Raw genomic sequence first — 23,188 nt, forward strand, 5'->3', positions numbered from 1 at the left:
CCGTGGGGTCTCCTGGCTGCATCATGCTCTGAGCCCTCTGTGCCCACTGCCTCACGCTGCCAGCACCTCGCTGGGGGTCAGGCCCCTTCTGCCCAGGCAGGGAGGTGCCCACACTGTCCTTAGGGAGTGTCTGGCTCCTCTCTGCAGCTCAGCCTGCCCGAGGTCCCAGCTACTCTTACAGGTGGCGGCTCTGTCTCAGCCTCCACCCTCTGAACCGCAGGATGGGACAGAGGTGCAGGTCACCTGCCTGCCCATACTGGCCACTCCCGGAGAGGGCAGCTCCGTCTCCCTCCAGCTGGGTCCCCTGGGCTCCTCTCCAACGCCTGTGCCATGTGGGTGGCACCTTTGCCTACTTCTGGGGCCAACAGGTTCTGCTGCTCCCCCCACTCCAGTTTGGTCCACTCCCGCCACTTAGCCCAGTTCCCAGGAAAAGGTTCTAGAACCTTCTTTACACAGCCACTGTCCTGGTGCACCGAGCCTGTACCTCCCCGAGGGCAGCAGGGGGGACTGCAGGGTCCACCGCGCTCCGGGCACCACGCTTGGCGCTGACGGAGAGCAAGGCGGGGGCCCGGCTTCCCAGAACCTCTGCTGTGGGATCTTTCGGAGAAAAGTCAGACTTCCTCTGTGAGCCCTGAGGGAGGGAAACGGGCAGACAAGAGAACCCAGAAGACGCTCTGGGCCAGGGCTACGGAGCGCCTGCTGGTGCCAAGCCCTCCGATGGAGGCCGAGTCCCCTGTGTGAGCTGCCTGCCGCCTTGGGCTGTCGGCCCTGAGAACGGGACAAACGGGCCGAAGGCCCCTCCTCGCACCGAGGGGAGAATTCGCCAGAGCTGACTCACTGTCCTGCGCGTCTGTGTCCGGGACGGACTGGCCCAGGTCACCGACTCAGGAGCCCCAGGCCCCTGCTCCCCTGCAGGGGGGATCTGTGCTGTGGCCCTTCCTGGGGGAGGGGGGGGCTGGAACCCTCTCGCCCTGTGAGACCGAACGGGAGTGCTCAGGGGACCACGAGGTCTTTGCCTGGAGAGTATAGTGGCAGCAGGACTCAGACCCAGCGGGGAGGAGAGGACAGGGCCAGGCGGGCGGCCCCACCACCCCGCAAAGCAAAGCACACCTTGGGGCCTCGCAGCAGACTCCAGGTCTGCGCGTCCCCATGAAATCTCAGATGAGACGCCGTCCTGTAGAAGCAAACTGCCGTAGAATTACGACACGTTCTGCGTTTCAGTCATATTCTTTTGAAGGTTTGTACCATACAGATTCAGTTTCAAATATCAACACTTTTGTCGTCTGATAGGCGAACACAGATCTTAAAACAAAGAAAGAAACAAAGTGAGAGAGAGAGAGAAAGAAAAGATAGCCTAAATTTAAAGTTAGGAGAAAAAGTAAACTACCATTTACAAAATTTGTATACCTTTTCCCAAAACTGAGTTGGTTCGTGCACAGCCCAAGCAAAATGCCTACAGTCAAGGCTCCGTGTGCTGAGTTTGCAATGTGTAGAGGAGGTGATCGGCAAGTGACACAGCCAAGCTTCCTAAGCGATTGCAGGGACGTGCACTCTCTGCCGCAATCCCTGCCAAGCACTTCGACATGCCATGTCCCTCCTCGTGTTGCTGGAAGCTTCCTTCCTATCTGAATGCCAAGGTCAGGGGTCAACTTCCTTTCTCCAGGAGGCTTCACCCTTTCTCAACACAGGGACCCACAAGACAAGGTGCAATTTTATTCCCACTGTTCCCCCGGCTTACTGCTCCAAAGCATCCAACACAGATCAAGTCACGGCCTGACTGTCCTCACCAAACCCCACCCTGGACCTTGGAGTGGGCCACCCTCCCTCAGCACCCTCCTCTGACCTCGTGACGGGCCCCCTTGTTGGAGAGACTGGCCTTGTTCCCGCACCTCCCGCTACACCACAACTAGCCGCAACCCAGTTCTCCCTGACGCTACAGAGATGTGACTTGGGGACATCTCACAAAGACCTGGGACAGTCAAATCTGGAACATTGGCCTCCATGGCTTCTATGCGTGACGCCTGTTTCCAGCGCCTCGGCCCGGGGTGTGGCCACACATCTCATGCTGCTTTTACTTCTAGTGGCTTCCTGTTTCTCAGTGGCTGGTTTTTCAGCTCAAGCCCCCGTGGTTGAGGGGTGGCGACACTTTTTCTTCCGTCCTCTTGCTCTGTCTTACTCCTTTCTTTGGGAGAACCCGTATCCGTCACGGTCTTACCCACCAGCACACTGGTAACTTCCCGGGAGTGCCAGACAACTGCTCTCGCCATCTGTAAACCACCACGCCAGCTCCTTATAAACGACACCCAGTCCCCACAGGTCCAGAGTTAAATGTCATCACCGTAAAGCTGGCACCAGCCACCTCTGCAGACGACAGGGTCCCAGAGCCCTGTCTCGGCCATGGCTCCGGTACCCACCATCCCCAGCAGCAGGGGCATCGTCCTGCCTTCCCTCCACTTCCTCACACTGTGCACAGTCTCACCCCCAAAGGCATCTCCTGTCTGTGCCCTCCTGTCTGTTCTCACTGGCACTGTTTTTGCTCAGTCCCTCGTCATCTCCCATGTCCCCCTGTCTGCAGCTTCAGGACATCTAAGCGCTTGCCAGTCCTGCTGCCAGAGGGCCACCAGAGAAAGACACTGCTGCTCTCATTTAAAACCCTTTAAACCTTCCCGCCACCCCCAGGCTAAAAGGTCCAAGCCCACACATGGTGTCACCCGACCAGGTGTATTTCTACCTGTCCAGTCTCATTCCCATCTTTTATGGCACCTAGAGGGGAACCTGTCCCAGTGGCTCACTGACGTCAGCAGCACCTCTGACTCTGAGACATCGCTGGGGACCCGTCTCTGGTCCGTGTGCATCACCCTCTTTGGAAGCTGTGGACACACACGCACCCCCCTCACACCACAAACAACCTCTACAACATACACTGTCAGCTGCTCCCAGACCCATCCCCACGGAAATAACCAAAGACTCCTACTTTAGAAAATTGACGTTGTACTTTATTAGCCATGTTTTTGCAGCAAAACAGAGGAAAGAAAATATTACGCAAAAAAAAAAAAAAAAAAAAAGAGAACCATGATTTTCTCCATTATGCAGGCATAAAATATTTAGAGAAGGACTGAGCATAAGCCAAGCCAGTGCCATCAGCATATTTAAAATAAGCATTTTCAGAGGTGGCAGCTCAGTCAGGGAGCCTTCCGCAGGCTGAGAAGAAGGGCCACTGAAGGCAGAGTCACTTGACAATTGCTGGTGGAACCCATTTAAGAGCACGATATTAAAATTGGGATTCCACCTCTGGCTTCAGTATTATTTGCACATAGAAAATAACAAAGTATTTTAAAAGAGATATTATAACAAGTAACTTCCAACTATAAATGCATCAAGGCAGCTGGAACTTACCACATTTAAGATATTAAAATTGAAGTTGATGGCGGCACCACATTATTCATTACATCAAATGGAGATGCCTTTAAATTTATATTAAATTCAATTTAAATGCCATCAAAACCATGGTTGACAAAGTACTGACAGATGAATATTTTAGTGTGATTCAATAGCAGTAAACTTTATTTTCTTACCTTGAGGCAAGGTGATGGGCTTTTTATATGCAGTAGGTTGAACTGGGTTTGTAGTAACAGGGCTTATGATTTCCATAAAGTAAAATTTTATCTTTAAAAAATGATTTTAAAGGGTTTAAGTCTTGAACTCTGAAAACATTTCTTCAGGGGTTTTTTTCTTTCCTCATTATTTTATACTATGAAATCCAATAGCTTCCTTATACGACTCTCAAAATATCTTCTGACTTGGAATGAACAATTAGTCATTTTAAAGGTTTTATGTTTAATGTTGACACGCGGTAATATTTCATCTTGATTTTTCTACTTGCAGCTCTTGGTCATGGGGGAACATGCCTCACATAGTAACTCACCTGTAGTTGGTGTCGAATGAATAAATTGTTAACCGGATAAATGAAATATTTAATTAATTGATTAGTTAACTAGTTTCTGTGGCTGTTTCTAAGAAGTAAGAGGCAGCCTTTTGTCTGCCTGCTGGAGTAGCCCTTGGTGTAATGTTTCCAGGCTCTCGTCACAAGGGACACAACCACTCCCCTAAAGAGATTATTAGTGATATATGTATATGTATAAAATATGCATCTGTGTGTATAGAGACAGATTATATGTTGACATAAAGAAATAGATGATCATCTATGCACTGCACCCTCTAGTCTCTGGCTCTAGATGCTTCCATCTAAGATCTTAGAATTCAGGAACAGTTTTTCCTTCTCTAGACTTTGTTTCTAGAATTGAGAAACCTGCTCTTCCAGTCTATCATCTGTACTGGAGATTTACAAAAATCCACGCAGTGGAATCACATTCTGCAAAATGTTTTCAAATGTATTGGTTTTTGTTTTTTTGGCCCAATGTATTTTTAATTCCCTTTAGTTCCTAAGTGGATAATGGCTGATATCTCCCTAAATCGAGGCAGTCAAGGCAGTCACTGCTTTGAGAGAAGGACAGATAAAGGTAAAAGTCAAGAAGTTGTTGCTTAGCTTTGACTTTCAAAATAGCTTTTTTAAAAACGAACCCGTTAGACTTGGGAGCCGAATTGTCAACCGCATCCTTGAGAGAGAACAGGATGCCCTGAGCTTCCAGGGCCCCCGGAACCAGAGGCCCAGCGCCTGTTGAGGCCGAGACAAAGAGGTGCCCAGAGAAGGAGAAGCTGGCACGTGCAAAGTGCCTTTCCTGGGGTGGAGGAAGGACGTCCTGGAGTTCGGGGCCCTGAGGCAGTCGGCGCCCCCCATCCACCCACGCTCTCCCTGGACTTGCAGGCAGCCCTGGGGCATCCTGCAGGGGCTGCAAGTCCTGGCTGCGCTGCTGTCCAGGCAGGAGCTGTGGGCCAAGCTCCCGACGACCTCGGAACAGACACGGGAGCAGTCTGAGGGGGTGGGTGTGGGCGGGAGAAGAGGCTGCAGCCACAGGAACCAGTGCAGACCCCGGTGGCAGAGATGAGAGAAACATTAGAAGAATGTGGAGGAGGCAGACGCCCAAAAAGACTCTTATCTTCCCAGAGAGACTGAGCCAACCTGGAAATGACTGGGAACAGCTGAGGCCAAGAAGTCATCCTCGCTCCTGGCCCATGTCTGGCCCCCGCAGCGAAAGCAGCTGGCGAGGAAGTGGATGCTGGAGCTGCCTGTCTGCAGACTGGACACACTGAGCACTGGCTCGGTCTTAAACCAAGGGGCAGAAGATGGAGAGGAATCGGCCCCTGCTCCCTCCGTGTGTCCCCTACCACGGAGGCAGGGCAGACAGAAAGCTGTCGCTGACACCGAGTCGCCAGGGTGGGGGTGAAAGTCCGAGTGGACGAAAATGAACAGGGAACGTCGTACCCAAATGTCACTATGCACTCAAAAGCCATCTTTATAGGAAAAACCATTTTGTGTGCACGACAGAAGTCCTGTACTCTGATGCCCTAGCGTCTCTAAGGAAAATACTCTCTCCTCTTTGAGCCTCATCGTAAATGTCATAAAACAGAAAAGTTTGTTTGCTCGAAAATATCTATTGACCAGTGACAGTGTGCAAAGGAGTGAGTTCAGTTGAAAAACACAGACCTCACTGTAATTAATCCTGTACTGAACATATAAACATCTTGTCTTGTTTTCCAGAATGCACTTTGCACATTGATGTGGCATCCAAGGTCTCTCTGGTGTGGATTCTGGTCACTTCTGTCATTGTCCTCCTGGGCAGGAGCAAGTGCCCTGCAGTCAGCATCCACGATGAGGAGCCCTGGGCACGCTCTCTGCTGGGCGCATCAGCTCATCCCGGGCCCAGGGCCCAGGGGCTCTGGATCCGTCAGTGTCCCACCCTCGCCTGGGAGGCCCTACGGCGACCAGCTGTGCCCTTCCAAGAAGCACCTCCTTCCACAGCAGCTTGCAGGGAGGAGGGACAGGGAAGGAAAATAAGGAAGGCATGGCCTGCTTTGTTTTGCTTCTAATCAGGGAAGAACATTTTTCTCAGAACCCCACCCTCACACCCACAGTGATTTTCCATTCGGTCTCACCACCTGGAAGCAGGACATGTGACCAAGCACAGCCCGGGAAACTCTGGGGAAGTGAACACACACCTTCTCCATCCTCTCGAGGAAGCAGGAAGCAAGAGAGAGGGAAGGGCTGAGGGGCGGGTGGCCGGCGCTGAGACCAGCCGGCTGGGACGGTGCATGGTGCAGCCCCGCGCCCCGGCCAGGGTGAGACCCCAGAGTCAGGCCAGGGCTCCAAAGACCCCACAGAGCTCCTCCCTTGGGCTCAGGTACTGCCTCTGTGGTGCCGCACGGTGGACCATTTCCCGCATGCTATTAGTATTATATATTAATTCTCGCAGGAAGACTGTTGAGGAATGCCTTCTGCAAACTATCACTGTCATTCCTTGGATCCACGCTGTCCATTATTTGATCTCCACACTGGAGAGCGTGGATGCTGCTGGTTTCTGAGCAGATTTTCGGTTCTAAAGTTCCCTTCTACCCTCGTCACGTTTCCCTGGCAAATCTGCAGGGTCACCCGTGTGGAAGAGCAGCCGCGGCGGATCCAACACAGTTGTAAGTGGCTAACATTTTGGGTGCTTAATCTTGATGGTTCCACTATTTTTATAAACATTTAGAAAAGTTCTTTTCCCAAGTATTTTTTAAATTAATTCCAAGCTTTCTTCTTTAGTTAATTTGCGGTAGGAAGGAAGGATCAGTGTACGAAGATGTTTGATTTGTGCCTTGGCAAGCAAAGGCCTACGCTGACGACCAGCAGAGAGTCAGGAAAGTAATCCCAGGACGGGGCTTGCGTGCCTCTTGGCTCTGCAGAACACAACAAAATCCAGAAGTAAAAATTACTTTTTAATAGAATGGCATTCCTAAAATAGTCCATGTTGCTAACCCTTCACATGGTTAATTTAGAATACAATTACTGTGTGATTACATATATTCACATATTATTTGTTAATGCAAAACATTAGATATGCACTTTTAAAGGAACATCTATTTTTTCTACTTAGAATTCCATTAGACACATTCCTAAAGTGAGTTATAAACCTCACTTTAAATTTTAGACTACCCCAGTGTCCATTTGCTACACAGAGACACGAAGACGTAATAATTCCGAGTAGAATATCCCTGCTGGTACATTTAAAAATAGAAGCCATTACATTTTCTAACTTTTGCCAAATTGCGAATAAGGGAGCAGGACAACCAGTGACTGTGACGAGCCAGGCAGTGCTGGTGTGGCTCTTGGAACGTTGTCGGGCCCCGAAAATGCCAGAGTCACACAGGCTGCCATCTCTCCCCCGACGCGGAGGGTCTGGCAGGCGCCGGTCACCACACCTCACTCAGGCAGGCAGCACCTGAAGTCCCCTTGCTCCGAGGCACACACCGGTGTCTTTGGGGACAGCCAGTAGCTGCCAGCTCCTAAGGACACCTGGTTGAAACTACCGCGCACACCGCCGTGATTTCCTCCCGTTCTCAGTCACGTCTCCTCTGCTCTTGCCTGCAGGAAGCGTCCTACGGATGACCCGGCACCCAGGAAGACGCTTTAGACAGTCACATTCTTGCACAGAGAAGGGGCTGCTTGGTACTGGGGAGAATTCCGGGCAGCAGGTGAGACTGCAGGCAGCCGGCTCCACAGCCAGGAGCTCAGCCCAAGTTCCTAAGAAAGGAAATCCCATAATTGCTTTGATATTGGCAAACTCGTAAGTGAGAAGGCCATGCACTCACAGTGGCCTATACCACTTAGGAAAGAGGACAGAGCCGGATGTGACTCACGTTATTCCACACTGTTCCTCCCCAGGTGTAGATACACTGGCTACTTGGACTTCCAGTGGTCACAGTAGCAGAAGAATCCTCATTTAACATGGGGAACGTGACCATGTGTGACTCTGCAGCTGGGGCTTTGGGACTATGGGCAGGTGGGTGTGGGGCAAGTGTGTGGAGGTGGCCTTGGAGGTTGGGGTGGTCGTTGGCTGGCTTTGCCCTCCTGGACCTGGAATTGCTGCCTCCCCACCACAAGCTCTACCAGTCCCTGTGTTTCAGGCGTGGCTGCTCCACGGCTCCATGACACCACGTCCAGGCAGGGCCATCAGCACACTGTGACAGCCCCATGTCCAGAGGCTGGTTGGGGGCTGGGCAGGTGAGGGGGAGCAGGTCCCTGCACAGTGTCATCGCCTGAGGGCTGAGGCGATCGTCTGGAGATGAGTCAGCTCACTGGGCGGCCACAGCTGGGTGGCTGCTTCGTCCTCCCTCCTCTCTGTCCCCACTAACCCAACTCTCTGCAGACATCAACGTGGGTGCCACTGGGTGGAAAACTGGGGCCTGGAAGAAGGGCGTGTGCCAAGTTCAAAGGCCTGCCACGTTCAGCTGCCGGGGAGGGAGCCCCTGGGAGGAGCCAGGTGCTGGGTGCCAAGGGACTGTGTGACCAGGAGGGGAGCTGCCTCCTGAGGACAGGGGGCTGGTGTGGGTTGTCACCCACTCAAGGACATGGAGGTCAGTCCAGGACTTGCCTGCAGGAGGCAGGTCAGAGCCCGGGGTGGTCCTCGCGGCCCTGTCCTGAGCATGCCCCTGCCCCTAAACCAGCTGGGTGCGGCGAGCTCCAGAGACCCCAGTCTCCATCCAGTGTTCACTGGTGATTCCCGTTGGACTTTCACTTGTAGATATTTATTATATAAGTAATTTAGAACATGTGCAAACATGAAAGGACAAGCCAGAGTTTTGCAGCCGGAACAATCTCTCATGCACCGTCTTGGTCAGGGCACCCTTGAGTCTCCAGCCAGGGTCACGAGGACCCTCTCTCTTCATTTGGAACTGAGCTTCCTAATTAGGGGAATAACCAGGCCAAAGGGAAACAGCAGAAGTGCTCGCTGGGCACCGGTGTTGCTGGGACGTTGCAGGGGGAGGATTCATTCTGGACTGGAACAGAAGCACAGAGCCAAGGCCCCGTGCGCTGGTGCAGTTCTTTCTTGTGATGGTAGAGTGCCCACCAACCTGCGTATGAACAAAATTGTAAAAAGGAATCTACCTGTGGGAAGTGGGGTGGACGCCTGTAGACAGTGAAGCCCAGGGTCCCTTCACTGGGGGTGTCCCTGCCCTGGCAGGCAGGGTCCCTCTTGGCAGACAAGGTGACCTCTGGTCCACATGAGCACCAAGGACACCATGTGGCTCACGTGAGGGGTCGACCCACTGGTTCAGATTACGGGGAGAACGTCCTGTCCAGCCATCCCCCGGCGGTAGGGGGGAACCTGGGGTTTCGGGGTTACCGCCCCCCCCCGGGAGAGTGGGCCTAGTTTCTAGAACGACACTTCTTGAGGGAAAGGGTGCTCCACCTTCTAAAACAAAGTGGCGGGAAAGGAAAAGGCAGCCTGTCTTAGCCTGGGCCGTGTGAATGACCCGTCTGTCACCGTGTGCTCGGCCGCCCCGCATTGCCTTCTCGGCCTCACTGCGTCCTCACAGCCCGTGAATCCGAGGGGCGAGTGCAGCCCGAGTTCAAGCATGTCGGGAGTTAAACACTAATCGGAGAACCTCTCCCGGACTCAGACTCCGTCTAGGAGCAAAGCCATGAAAGAGCAGTTGTGCGGCAGGACCGCGGTGAACACACGCAGAGTCCTGGGGGCCGGGATGCTCGTCTTTCTCCACTGTGTCCCAGAGAGTGGCAGGAAACAGCTGGCCAGAATTTCTGAGTGCCTTTAATGAAGAGAATTCTTCCTCGTTCAGATTCGGTGATTAAATAGAATAAGACTAATATTCCTCGGTGGGTTTCCTGAAAGAAGGCCGTCCTGGAAGACGGTGGGGTCCGCGCCCTGCGCCTGCCGTGGGGAAATCGGGCTTGAAGAGTGACCTTCGGATCACATGGGCTGGGTCCTGTGCATTTTTGTTAGCATGTATTGTTGAGAACATTTATTAGGCCCAACTCAGAGGTCGATGCCGTTTCACCTGTCAGGATTCCTCTCCACAGAGCCCCACGGTGGGGAGGAGGCTGCCACCCGCCATCCCAGGCACCACCCAAGCCCTCTCCCAGGGTGGCGGCAGAGTCACCTTTGCTCTGCACCGTCTGCAAACCCCTGCTCCTCTCCCGGACCTCTGAGTTGGGTTTTGCGGGTACAGAATGTGATTTAATCAGTTCTAAGCTCATCTAGAAGTCAAAATCCACACAGATAGTCTCATTAACCATGTTTTGATGAAGTTGGATTGGAAAAAACAAGAAACAAGAAGTGTTTTCTATAAATGCACACCCAAGAATTAGCCCAAGGGAAGTTAGGTAAGACTTTGAGGTGCAAATTGCCTAAGAAGGGCCGGACCCCTAAGGCAGAGGTGGTGGGGCCACCCCTACATGGGCTTGGGGAAAGTCAAGCTCATTTTAGCCACTCGTCAAGAGGTTGTGAGGAATTATTAATAGGAATTTTGAACAATGCTATTCAAACAGAATCAAGATCTCCAGGCAGGATGCTGAGAGGCTTGGGGTAACCTCTGGCTGGCTGTTCTCATACAAATGGGCACCTGAGAGCTTTCCCAACAAAAAACTTTCACTCAAAGCACACTGGACTCCACCCTACCTGCTGCCAGCATCCTTCTGTCCCAGGAAAGGCATTTTTAAATATCTTTCTGTATGTTCCGTTCCAAATGCAGCAGAAATAGCTTGTCCACGAGCAAAGTGCACCTTTCTCCAGCATAGCACAAACCGAGCTAGCACGTCAGAGATGGCCGGCTGTCACCCTAATTGCGTCGACTCTTTTCTTCACAACCACACCATGGATACGCAGCAATCTGAAAAAAAAGAGACAATTCTCAAGGAAAGAAGAGGCTGGGATGTGGGCTCAGAGGGCACAGGAGAAGCTGTTGTGGACTGCGGTGAGGTCAGCGTCCTGGGAACCACGGTTCCCCTCGCTGTGCAGTGGCCACTCGCGACCCCAGGGAAGTCACCCCGTCTCTGGGCCTTGGTCTCTGGAACACACGGACGAGGTTTCAACTCTGCTTTCCTGCCTCCCGTGGCTATTGGTCCATTAGCGAATTAATGTTTGTCAAGTATTTTGAACGACTTGGATAAGAGTCTCAGCGGTCAGGAATCACATTCCTCTTGGAAGACTGAAACAGATGGAGAAGAGGGCTCGCACGTGCATCTGGCGAGAGTGGCAGCTTCCGTGCACTATGTAGATTCCACATCCTCACTGCTCTGATCTCTCTGCTAAAATTCGGACATCCTACCCGATTTAGGAACACGGACACTTACGGGCCACCTTTGGTATAAAAGCAAACAATGGGTCCCTGTGTCTTCATGGTTTTGCCAACAAAAGTCCTAAATCATGGAGCCCATGCTGGTTTCTTTGCAATAGTATAAAGTTATTTTCAATCTCTCTCCTCCTTCCCACCATCGAATGAACATGCGCTATTGGAGGGCCATATTGCTCTCTTCTAATAAAATTTCATTTTAGGTTTGGAATCGCATTTATGGACAATATACACGACATCCATTCACACTCTAGAAGGTTTATGAGCCATTCTAAGTTATCCCTCTAATAAAAAATTCTGAAAGTAGCACAATAGAGTTAATAATATTCAATGAATTGAATAATATATTTAATAATTCTTAACTGCATTATAAAATCTCCTGATCCCTGGGTGCTTCTCATGTGCTCTGTTTTAAACATAACTTTTGCTGAAGAAAGGCATCTGGATTTTGTGGCCACACTGCTCAACTGGAAGCTAGGAAAGGCTACAACAAAACCAACTTTACTCCCAGATAAAAAACTAATTACTGTGTCTGATATTTTCTAAGTTTTGTAGACTTACTGCAGTTTGATCCAAAAAGAGGAAATGGATCACAGCGTTTCTGTGTGGACACGGCTTAAGGAACAGTTCTGCACAAACGTCTCCTTACACATGTGTGACGACTGTGACCAGGGAACTTAGAGGACAAGGTGGCTGGAGTGTGCTCTTCCCACATCTGCTCAGACTACATGATGCTTCATAAATACACATTTTACATGTGGTTTTTGAAATATTCGATCTAACAATTTTTCCTTCAGAATACACCGTGGGTGGGCACCATGCCAAGAGCATAGCACACGGATGAGTGACGGCCACTTCCTTCCTGGGACCCCCGAGTCCAGCAGGGAAGGCGCCCCGTGGAAAAGCCCACCAGGCAGGCTGCTGGTCACCTGAGGACTCTCCCAGAGGCCCAGGACATGCCAGCAAGGTGTGTGGCTTTCCGAGGACGGGTCCCACTGAGAGGCCAGTGAACAGGACTGTGATGTCACATCCAGAGGTGGGCAGGGGACACCTCAAGAAAAAGGCACTTACCCCTCTCATCATTCTGCCAGAAGCCACTTGCTTGTTTATCCTCAAGCCATACCTTTATTACTTGTTCTAAATTTAAGATATTTATTCATATTCCAAAACTGGAAACGTGTGTCTACAGAGGCGAGGAACTGTCTTTCCATATCCTCGGCAGAGGCAGCTTAATGAGGAGGGGACCCTGTGAGTCCCACCCGAGCCGTGCAACCCTCTCCATGCAACTGGTGTTGGACAGAATGTGCCAAGCTGCTGGCTGGTGCTGACTGACAAGCTCAAAATATTCCTGAAGTGCATGGTCAACTAGAAAGGTTTTGCTTAAGGGTTGCTAACCTGCGTAAGGTAACATACGCGTAATTCCTGCGCCCAGATCAGTCTGTGCGGGTGAGAATGAACCTGAAGCGATGTGCTGTGTGTGCAGTTGGGGAAGCCTCGTGGGCATCTCTGGGAACCAGTGGTTTGGCTGTGTGTGTGTGTGTGTGTGTGTGTGTGTGTGTGTGTGTGTGTGTGTGTAACAAAAGGCAAAGATACTGTGTACGGTTTTTAAGGCTTAAGCAACCTGCACTAATGTTGAACTGAGGAGCCCCACAGAAATGGGAAAGACGTGCTGGGGTGCGGGGCCCAGTGTGCTCGCTTATGTTCTGCCTTCCGTTCAGCAAACCCAGGGTGCCTGGCCACTGTCCCGCTGAGCCCGAGTCACTAGAAGCCGACAAGGGAAGAGTAAATTACAGGGAATGTTTGTGGGAAGCACAGCTCCATATTCCACCTCCCTTCCAGACTTTCACTTATTCCCAGAAATTTAAAGTCCATGGGAGACAGAGGTAGGTATAGATTTAAGTAGATACAGATATAGATATGCACAGGTTTATAACATTAAAAAGACCAGATCTCAAAAATTAAAAGAGATCTAAGGAAGAAACCCAGGGCTGGGATTTTAGTTTCAGATTCAGGAGGAACAAAAGTGAGAGGTGCTTCCCACTGCACTTTTGCTGAGCTCAGGCCGAGCACATGGTGCATCCCGGTGGTGTCCCTGCACCAGCCAGTGTCCCGAGGAATGGGAGGGGGTGGTGGCCCGCAGGGGTCCAAGAGCTGAGACCAGGAAGCTCACCACCACTGCTGTCACTATCTTTTTGCCTGGCAATGGGTTCAGATCGAACACTTTGTTTGTTTTTGCAAATACTGATATGCTTTTTTTGTGAATTTGCCATGAAATAATTTAAGGAAAACAACATATGCTAGCAGCAACTCTACTTAAGTCAGGGGAGGACTTTCTGCCATTCCGATCTGTGGAGAGAAATTCCATACTGCATATGGAATAGTCAGTCTGTGCCCATCGCCTTTGCGTGTGTTTGCACAAATCTCAGTCCTGGTGGGCCTTTACCAAGACAACTCCCAGCAGTAAGGGTGGGAGATGAAGACATGTGCCATCCACAGCATGGGCCAGGCTGCTGGTCCTGGTGCATCCTCTGCACGTCATCCTTGGATTCATCTGCCCGGGACTAAGGACAGTCAGCTGCAGGGGAGCCTGAGGGCATGTGGCACAGGCACAGGGAAGTCAGCCTAGCCCCTGGGGGAGCGGGCGTTCTGTGCCTGGCCAGAGCAGAGTCCCCAGCCAATTCCTTACCTTTGGTTAACCTGGGCGAGTTGGAAGCCTCAGTTTGCTCACCTGTGAAGTAGAGGCGACAGTCATCGCCATTTGGGAGCCTTGCAAAGGTGAGATGAGATGACCCCTGGGAAGTGCAGTGTCAGCGCTAAGTAAATGCTGCAGTCGCCTTTTCAATAATTACTGGTGTCCTTAAGCCAATCGCTTAGAGCTCCGGCGCCCTCCTGTGTAACGTGAGAAGAAAATAACATCAACCCAGGGAGACCTAAGGGAATTTTATGACCGTTTAAATGAGATATGGTGCACGCACACGCTGAGTAAACAGCCCACCCCTAAACCTTAGCTAATCCCACAACGATTTGTGTCAATCCAGCTGTGGATAAAATCTGGCGTAAAGCAGCTCGGCCAAGATCCCTCCCCAGGACAAGCCACAGGAGTTGCCTCAACTTCCTTTCCAAGTGCTGAAGGACCCCAGGGCATTTGCCTATTTAACTTCTTGTCAAGGCCATTCATTAATATTAATAGCAGTTAGTGTTAATCAAAATGGTTTTGAATTTCATGAGTTTGTTTTTCATCTCTGAGTCTCCTACCCTATGGGGATGTCTGTGTGCCGCGTGGCTGGAGCTGGGACAAGGGCCTGGACATGGGCACAGGCCTTCCAGGGAAGCCTGTGTGTGCTGTCCCGGGCAGACTTGCACGCTGCACATGTACACACACGTACTCACGAGTGCACACACACTGTTCTGTGCGGTTTTAAATCTTTGATGATAATATACCTGGGGCATTTGTAAGCAGAATCTTGAACTTAATTGATGGCATCAATAGAAGGCCACCACTTATCCCATGGCAGTAAAATGCCCCGAAGTTCAGTGAAATAGTAATTAAATTTCTTATAGCAACTTAAGCTTCCTCGTATCTGTCCCTAGCAGGGATTCGGTCCTTCTCACAGAGGACTTCACCAGGCGATGTCTCTGTGACTGCTCCCCTCCCGGCCTAGTGGGAGACGGGCAAGTCGATTAGCTGAGAAGCTCTGCAGCCAGGGACGAGCCGGGCGTCCATGCTGGGCGCTGTCTCTCCTCCCCTCCTGCGCTCTGCTACACTTCCTCGTCCTCTCCTTCTACAAATATTTCAGTCAGCGTGTGCTGTTTCGAGAGCTCACCATCATTTAGCATGTATTTAGTAAGGACACGTGTTTAAAATAAATTCTAATTATCTGCATCTAACTTCAACTGAGCTAAAAAGCATTTGAGGCCCTTTCGTGGGAAGAGGGTCCTAACAATTTTAAGAGGTTTTTCTGGTTTCTCGTGAAGGAAAGAGCAGGGCATGGCCCACTGAGCACAGGCGGGAGGTTGTGGGAGTGTGAGTAATGCTGTGAGTATTCCCCGTTGGACACGGGAGCTGTTTCCCCAGCCCGGCACCAGTTCTACCGTCCAGGCAGCTGTCCACATGGGGCCCCTGCAGCCAGCCCGCACAGGCCTCCTGCTCTGTCTACACAAGTCTTCAGTTGACTGTCTACACCAGGCCCCAGCAGCTGGCTATGCACCTGGGGCCCTGCAGCCAGCCCACACAAGCCTCCTGCTCTGTCTACACAAGCCCCCTGCTCCGACTGTCTGCACAAGCCAAGCAAAGACAAATGTTGAAAGGATCATTGGGGTTTCTGTGCTGAGAGACAAGGTTTGTCTCCTTCTCATCTTACCACAGGGTGATTCTGGCTGATGTACACGTGGTCAGTGCTCAGATGCACAGTATTGGGGCCCCGTTTGTCCTCCTGTCCTGGCCCCCACCATGGCCATCCCTGGGGGTAGTCACGCCTGGTGGCTGGGATCTTAGGCCCCGGGCAGGCCGCAGTGACACCAGGGTCAGGCCAACCCAACGGCTGCTCATGCCTCTGGGGCCCTGCAGCCTGACACGGCAGCTCCTGGTCACTGTGACATCCACGTGAGCAGAAACCGAGAAGCCAGCATGAAAACGACCTGCATTATTCACTAGCGACTCTCCAGCCGAGGCAGGAGACTGCTCCAGGCAGGGCCAGCGGCAGGTGCAGGTTGGCTGAGAAAGGACAGAGCTCTGTGTTCAGAGAATCCACAGGGCCAGCAAGGAGAGGGGAAAGACAGGTGACACCCTGCCCATGTTTCTGTACCTGCTGGCTGGCCTGACTCAGGAGAGTATGAAAGGGTGGGAGCACACTTGCTGGAGCCTGGGGCACACTGGAGGCACTGGGCTTTCCTGGTAGGTCACTCTCGGGCCACCCAGAGAGCCACACTAGGAGGTCCTGAGTGTTACCCCTCCCCTCCCCAGCAGTACCAGCCTCCAGAGCGTACTGCTGCCTGTTCTGTAGACAGGGGAGGCTGCCATCCCATCCACGGCGCTCCTCCATCTCAGAGCCAACCGCAGTAGCCCCCAATGTTCTGCCTGAGGCTGCCAGTTCTTGCAGGCAGTGGCCCCGTACCAGGCAAACATGCTTTCCTAGGCTTCCTAACACCGGAATGGCGTAGGACCATCATTGGTCTTTACCATGTGAGAGGTGTTCCAACAGAGGCTTTTCCTGACCTCAGAGTAACAGGCAGACTAAGGGTGCACCTGGCCTGGGGGTGCCCCTGTGACCGGGCCCCCTGAGACCCACAGTCTACCTGCAGGGCGGCCCTCCCTGCTCCCATGCCTGGAGAGGCAGAGAGCACAGGGTGTGCTCCTGAATCCAGTGTCTGCTTCTACTTAAAGATCATGAAGTCAGTAGAAAGTTGTTTAAAATGTAACTCATTTCAGGGTCTATCTCCTGGCAAGGTCTATTTATTTTCTCTCAAAGCACAGGCTTAACTCAGCCCCTTCCTTTATAAAACCATCCAGTTGCACAGAAATTTTAAACAAACTATGTGTCCCCCTGGTGCTTGGGCTCAACCTCCTTACCCTCTCCCCACCCCCAGGCCCTGCTGGAGGAAGTGGGCTGGGTGTTTACGTCTGGGCCCATTACCACGAAGAGAAGGACACTTTTATTTGAGGGCTTGAGTACTACATAATCATTATAAAACAAATTGTTTTTCCACTGCTTGAGAGCCAGAGAGAATGGCCCTGGAAGAATGGGCCATGGCTTCCTATTTAAATAAACTAATGTCACAGCTGGGCCCTGAAGGAGCCCCTGCTGCCCGCCCACCCTACCCTGGGCCCAGTTGTCCTCCAGACCCTGCATCTCTGGCCCCCTGGCCTCAATGGCTCTGCAGGCTGGTCCCAGGACACCCGTCCACCCTCTCCCTGCTTGGGCTGTGTGGCTTTGCAGGGTTGAGTCACTCGGATGTCCGATGGCAGGGATGGGGTTGAGGCCAGGGCCACACCTCCCCAGATCCTCCACAAGGCCCTGACCCCCAAAGGCTACAAAGCACACTCCTCCCCAGATGGGACCCCCTGGCCTAGGGCCTCCCTCCGCCAGGCCCCCTGTAAGTCCTGTGCCTCTGTGGAACCCTCTTCCCCTGTCTGTGCTATGGGGGTCTCCGCAGAGAGCCCCTCTATCCAAGGCCAGCAGTGGCCACTGGAGGAGGAGGGCCACAAGCCGGGTCTGGCCACTGGGGCCCTGAAAAGGGTAGGGGGGAAAGGCTGGGGCTCCAGACCCCCTTTGACTCTCCAGCCTGATGAGTGGGGCTGCTGCAGGAGCAGATCCAGGGGGCCTGCACCTTGCTGGCGCCGCCATCCCGGCGCTAACTCTCCTGTGTCCACTTGGGCCCACACCAGCTCCAGGCAGCCCTCCGGCTGGGTTCTTATGGAGGAGCTGGGGGGGGAGGTGGGTGCTGCATGTTTCAAGGTGACTCAACTTGCTTTGTCAGTCCTGTAAATCCCTGACTTCGTGGAGTAAATTCCCCAAAGGAGAAAAGAAACTCCTTCAGCAAGCCGCCTGCGGAGAGCGGTGCAGCCAGGCGCCTGCCCCCCCCAACGCTTGTCCAGGGTTCATCCGCAGAGGTGTCGCCCCCTGCGCCCCGCTGGCCTTGGGACCCCGGCCGTGGGCACCACCCACCCGCGCTGGGCCCAGCGAGCCCCGCATCCGGGCGCGGATCGAACGCGGAGCCGCCCGCGACGTCCTACGCAGCTTCCCCGGGAACATCGTGTTCTGCTGCCGAGTGGGCAGAAAGGCGCTGTGCCTGCAGGAAAGAAACCGAAAAAGAGAAAAATGAGAAAGAGTCGAAAGGAAGGCCTGCCCTCGCTCGGAGCTCCGGACCGGAGGCTGGCGGCTGCCAGGACCGGGCGGGCCGAGGAGGAGAACCCCACTGCGAGGCTGCCTGACCCCCGGCCCTGAACTCCACAAGCGCTTTCGGTTTGCCCGGCGCTCGCGGGGCGCTTTGTTCCCAGCTGACCCCGCCCAACCCCCGGGGCCGAGCCGCGTCCCCAGGAGTGCCAGCCTGCCCGCCCGGGCTGGGGGCAGGGGACTGGGGACTTGGCACCCCGCACCAGCCACGGGGCGTGTTGGGGGGAGTGGAGAGAGAGGCGGGCTCGGCGGGAGCCCGAGCAGGGCCTGGGTGAGGAGTCTCCAGAGTGGGGTCCGGATGGGAGGAACCCGAGTGGACTCGGCCTGGGGCTTGGGAGGGGTCTGGGGGAGGGAGCCCGGAGCAGGGCCTGGAAGGGGCTACGCAGTGGGGCGAGGCAGGAGCCGGGCCTCCCTTGAGAGCCGGTGGGTCCTGCAGGTCCTCAGGCTTGTGCGTGGCTGCGCGCCCCCGGGAGCCTGGCTATGGCCTCCTCTGACGCTTGGCAGGGTTGGATCCCGACTCCACTCCAGCGCACCGGGGCCCAAAAGCGGCGCAGAGAACATCAGCAGTCGCGGCGAGGGCCGCATCCTGTTCGCCGGGTCGCGCCCCCGCCTCCAGCCCCCGCCTCCCCTGCAGGTGCGCCTGGGCCGGGCTCCGGCGGGAGCCGCCGCCACGGGAGCAGGGCGGCCGCAGCTCACTCGGTGTCCAGGCTGCCTGGACCTGCTACTGCTCAGCTCACCCGCGGGGCCTGGTCGTTGCCTTTCAGGGCCTCCATGTGACCAATTAAGCGCACGCGGGCTGCAGTGCTGCGCTGGTGCACAACGGGACAGAAATGGGTCTTGTGTCAGCTGAAGGACCCCCCTATGCGCACTAGGACCGTCCGGGGGCCGGAGCGCGTGGAAGAATACAGTTCCCCGAAGAAAATGATGACAGTTGTAGGGCAAAATACGTGTGCTCGGCACCGACCCAGGGTGGGAGCTTAAGGACCTTAAGGAGCTTCTGCCCCCAGTGCTCTCCCGGGAGCAGGCGCCTGTGGGAAAGGCCTCGGGCCGGCGGGAAGCGACACCAAACCCCGGGAAGAACGCGGGAGGGGCACCAGGCCAGCCTGTCCAGCGCCTCCAGCGCCTGTACCCTAGGCCCAGGGCCGCTGGCGTTCGGAAGGTGCAGAGCCACCGTGGCAACAGCCCACTGTCCTCCTTCCATGCGCTGTGGCGCGGTTCTCTGAGGCTGGGGCGGCTTCTCCCCTCCGAGCTCCTTGTGGGATCGGCTGCTCCTCCCCTCCTGGCCGCCTACTGGTCCCCACCTAACCTCGTAACTCACCTCCTAACCTTTCAGAGTCCAGGAGCATCCCCTCACCGCGCCTCACTGGACTGCAGGTGGGTGCGGGAGCAGGGTGCACGCGGGACTCGCACCCGCGCTGGGCGAATGCGCAGTGCTGGTCCCACGCAGGCCCAGTCGGCCCGCGTCGCTGGTATTAGCAAGGCCCCAAAACGAAGGTTCTTCCCCAGCCCCCCTTGCCCCTGTAAGAGGAAATGGGGTTCGGCCCTTAGATTTGCCCTTTCTCTTGCCTTGGAGGGAAGAGGCAAAACTGCTGGCACCTTTATGGGCCTCAGCCCTGCGCTGTTGCGAGCAGGCGCAGCCCCGCTAACTTTGATCAGCCTTATTAATTCCAGCTGCGCTCTATTTGTTTGTCATTTCCCCCTTTTCCTCTGGAATCATTATTTATGGCAGAAAAAAAGGTGCCCACTGGTAGAACGGAGACAAGGAGGGTATTTCTGAGAACCCAGCAGGTGAATGTGAGTGTTTTCACTTAAAGGTCACCCAAACGGAGGGGAGGAGTAGGTTGGGTCTGATCCGTTCTTTGAATTTATTACTCAAGAGCATTAACTAATTACCAGATCAGAGAAATGAAAAAACAAATATTCTTCAAAATAACCGAAGGTAATTATAACCCTGTTGTTGACACTAACGATTAATAATTGATCAGGAGTTACACACAATAAATTGTCAATTTATCTCCCCACAAAAATGGGAGTGCTCGTGTAGCGTTGTTTTGTTTCTTCCCTTTGGGTATTCTCTGGGAAGATCGGCTGTGCATTGGAGGCAGCCCCAAACCTGGCCGTCAATTCCATAGGAATATTAGAGTTAATTTGCTTTCAGCTCCATATAGAACAAAGCAACATTGGAACACCTTTAAGAAAGACGTTTATTTATTACCTTGGGGCCAGATTTAAACAAACAAAAAACATTCTTCCTATTTCCTTTTACCTGGGATTGCAAAAGAACAGATGACAGATATTTCATAACCCATTCCTTTTTTTTATTGTATTACCTCCTAAATAATATCTTCAATTTTTATCTTTCTTAGAAAGAGGGAGAACACTCTGCCCTAACCCTGGGAACACAAGCCTATTCTCTGCTAGGAGGGTGGCGAGGACAGAGGTGGCAGCTGAGACCTCTGTGTGCAGAGAGAGGGTGCAGGTGAAAGGATAGAGTGAAACACACAAGTGGGGTGACTGCACCCTGAAATGGGGGTATGAAGTGGTTTCTCTTCTGCCCATCAGTGGCTGAGGTCCAAGTGCATATTGCCAAATACCAGCTTCATGGTCTTCTAGCCCAGCAAGGGGGGAGGGTTGTGAGTGCTTTCATTACAGCCAATAGAAAGTAATTTTCAGCAACTGGAAAATTATATTGTCATAGATTACTTCTTCTTATAATTAGCCTTTAAAATATCTGCAGGGATTTGTCACTTGCATAAAGGTTTGAAAATACATCAAAGGGACATGTCCCCCTTGCGATTTGTAGAAATTCAAATGATGTTAATCATAATATCCGCATATCACAGACGGTTGTGTATTGTTCCCAAGATAGCCCCTTGGGTTAACACATTTTAAAAATATTTAAAATGTTATTTTTGTAAAAGCAGTTTAAAAACACATATTTAATAGATCTATTTATATTTTTAATTTGTAGTTTAAAATGAATGTTTTCCTTGGTATAGTCAATGCAATAAAGAAAATTATATAGTGACAATTATTGTATTCTCTGACTTAGAGAAAACTTTCTAATAATTCAGAGTGTTATTTAAATTTGAAAATGCTTGCCTCTGATAGGACCACAAATTGGGTTGGAATGATCTTTTTCAAATTGATGTCTATTTAATTGGGTTCTAACAGTGGTAGTTTAGTGTACATTTATCTGTATCGTTAAAAAACAAAGAACCCACTTTACTTTTAGCCTCTTCAATAAATATTTAAATGTAATTGTAAATGATCCGAAACGCTCTGGAGCTTCGGAGGGTGGCTACTTCATCTCTGCGTGTTTTCGCAATGGTTCTAACCTCCCGGAGCCTGCAGACATCTGATAAACACAAGGATTGAGAAGAGCCTTGTGGAGACACCCCTCGCCCCGCCACTGCCCCACCTATAGAACCCCGCGGCGCACGAGGGGGGCGGGCGGGGCGCACCCCAGGACTCCCGGCTGCCTGAGCCGGGCCGGCCGCCCCCGGCCCCCTGCCTCTCCCTCCGCTCCCGGCCCCTCCCGCCTCGCCGCAGACAAAGGTGGATGAAGTTCTTTCCAAGTTTCAAAGGCAGTTGCTGGGCAGCTTTGCAGAAACAATAACTCTTTTATTGGGAACAAATGTTGACATTTGACGGGCGCGGGAGGCAGCGCCCGCGCCGGCCGCAGGGCAAGCCCCCCCAGTGCTCTCGGCAGCGCCCGGCCCCCGGGGCCCACCTGAGATTAAAGCGCGAATTCCGATAAATCAGTTCTAACGCAACCCCGGGCCGCGGAGGGCAGAGGGGCTGTCGCCGCTGACCACGCGGGCGCCGGCGGAGGAGCCGGGAGCGCCCGGGCCTGCTCCGCGCGAAGTCGGGGCGAACGCCCCCAAGCCCCCGTGCGAGTGCGCCGGCCGACGGGTCCGCGACCTCGTCGACAACCGCAAAGGAGGATTCTATCTCGGCCCGCTACGTAATTTTGGATTAACAAATTTTTAAAACAAAAATGAAAGTCAGACCCCATTAGCTGCCTCCCTCCCCAGGGAGGACTCTCTGCCTCCCTTCCTTATTTCTCTTCCTCATTCATCTTTCCCGGTGACCTGCATGGAGAGGCGCTCATAAATCACTCTGCATTTCTTTAAAAAGATCCCTCTAAACACCTGCAGGTTTTATGTTCTTAGCGTATATTTAAAAATCAAGTTCTCCAGAAAGAAATTCAGATCAGGAGACGGGTGGGTAAGTTATGGAAATCTTTGATAATTTGTTGGGCATATAAACATCAAAGAAGCTTCTTTAGCCTGGGCTAATCTCCTGAGCGGCTTTGAGTTTTCACCAATTGAAATGTGCAGGTCGTCCCAGAGAGCAGGGTCTGAAGGGATGTGTGCAGGGGAAGGGAACAGGGATCGCATGTGCAGGTAAAACAATCTTCCCTGTCCCAAAGGGAGGCAGCTTTCACCCAGCTTCAATGTCTGAACATATGCACAGAGATCAATTTGTGCTTGGGTTTCTACCGCGAGCTCCACTCCTCCCTAAGAGACGTATGGCTGTAAATGTGTCTTCATTACCGTGCATGGTCTTTCAGTGTTTGCTTTGTTAAATATTGTTAACTTTCATACTTTTCACTGAAGTCTTCAAAATACTCTCGTTAGAATGTTACATGTAACAGAGATATATTGCTGCCATGGGCATTTTATTCTCTGCTGATTTAGGAAATGTGGTTAATGTTAATAAAAGTAAAGTACTTAGGACCATGATATTGTAATATAAAATGCTTCCTGGAGGGGAAAAAGCATTATCTTTATGGAAATTCTATGATGGTTTTATGTCTAAAACCAAAACAAGCAAACATACTCGAAGCTCACCCTTGCCTTTCCAGACCTTGAATTTCTTTGCTTCCAGACACACTGCCACAGAGTGGCAAAGCTTCCCATGTGAATACTCTTCCCTCTCCCCAACAGACAGCTCAGCTCTGAACATTTCCATATGTATTAGTAGAGGAGGCAGGGAAGAGAGAAAAATAGCTCTCCACCCCAGAGATTGACTTTATGTCTGAC

Source organism: Lemur catta, chromosome 12, assembly GCF_020740605.2.
Source record: "Lemur catta isolate mLemCat1 chromosome 12, mLemCat1.pri, whole genome shotgun sequence".
Lineage (NCBI taxonomy): Eukaryota > Metazoa > Chordata > Mammalia > Primates > Lemuridae > Lemur > Lemur catta.